Source organism: Cupressus sempervirens, chromosome 6, assembly GCF_028749045.1.
Source record: "Cupressus sempervirens isolate cs-2001-9-10 chromosome 6, ASM2874904v1, whole genome shotgun sequence".
In the NCBI taxonomy this organism is placed as follows: Eukaryota; Viridiplantae; Streptophyta; class Pinopsida; order Cupressales; family Cupressaceae; genus Cupressus; species Cupressus sempervirens.
The window spans coordinates 449,798,455-449,799,709 of NC_143123.1; the positions used below are offsets into that span (position 1 = coordinate 449,798,455).

General features: G+C 26.7%; 1 pseudogene; it reads right to left on the reverse strand.

Moving 5' to 3' along the window:
- Positions 1–920: 920 nt before the first annotated feature.
- On the reverse strand, positions 921–1,050 carry LOC149553008 (U6atac minor spliceosomal RNA; annotated as a pseudogene).
- Positions 1,051–1,255: the final 205 nt, after the last annotated feature.

Genomic DNA, 1,255 nt, shown 5'->3' on the forward strand with positions numbered 1-1,255 from the left:
TTTATTATGATGGGTCATTCATATTAAATGATTTAGTGGAGGCCATCATCTATATTATATTAAATACTAGTACTTCTAGGGCCTAGTCGAAATTCGATGGGAATAGGAAAATTTGACTACTAAAATTTGGAAATTCAGCGTTTGACTGTAAACACAAAAACTAGAATTAGAATTTATTAATTCTATAAGGCCCCATTTGGTTGCAAGAATTGATCAATGCGGAATTCAACTATGCAGGAATAAGCTCTCTTCCGAAATTCACGCATTCCGAAAATAAATTCTGGAATATCATTTGGAGGCGTTTGGTTGTCCCAGAAGAGGAATCGGCAATGACTATTCCGTGTTTGGTTGCATCAATAAGAATAGGAATTTGAATAAGTTTTTTCTTAAATCTTAATATGAATTTATAAAAAATATTTTTTTTGTTAAGCTTTTAAAAGTGAAATTAATTTACCACCCTCTTCATTATAAATTGACTTCATCAATAAGAAAGGTATATCACATATTTCACTAGAATACTGAGTTAAATGTGTTTCAAAGTTTAAAAAGTTTAAATATTTAGACCTCTCTTATCCACAAATATATTTGCTTGCTCAACCCACATGAAAGCAACCAAGTTTAATCAATTCACTTTGTCATACCCACGTTTTTGGATCTTAAATTCATTGGATTTTAATCTAGTTATTTTAAAGTATATTCAATATTGCCTAAAATTGTTTCCATTATAAGAGCGATTTTTTAATATATATGTTTATTGTTAAAGAAGTCAAAAGTTACAATTTTTAATTATAAATATTTGACAACATTTTTTAAAATTTTAATTACATTTGAAGAAGTCAATTATAAATACTATTGTATGCATAAAGAATATAAAAAAATATGTTAAATATAACTATAAATTTGAATATAATATCAAAACTAAAATTATTTTATTTTTGAGTAAGAACTGTCAATGACTGATAGCCTTAAACTGTGTGTGAAAGAAAGTCAAAAGACTATTCCCATCCTTATCAAGGGAAATGCCACCTGTCTCTCATTTTCGACAAACACAAACATTTTTGTTTTAAATATATTAAAAAGTAAAATATACGATATTTGAACCTAGTTTTATTTAGAAGGCTAAAGATAAGATTTATTTGTAAAGATAATTTTAACAAAAGTTTTGATTAGGTAGAACAAGTTTTGAAAGGTTTTGAAACCTTGTACATCAAATCTAAAAATATTACAATATAAGGCCCAAATACAGCAGTGTGAT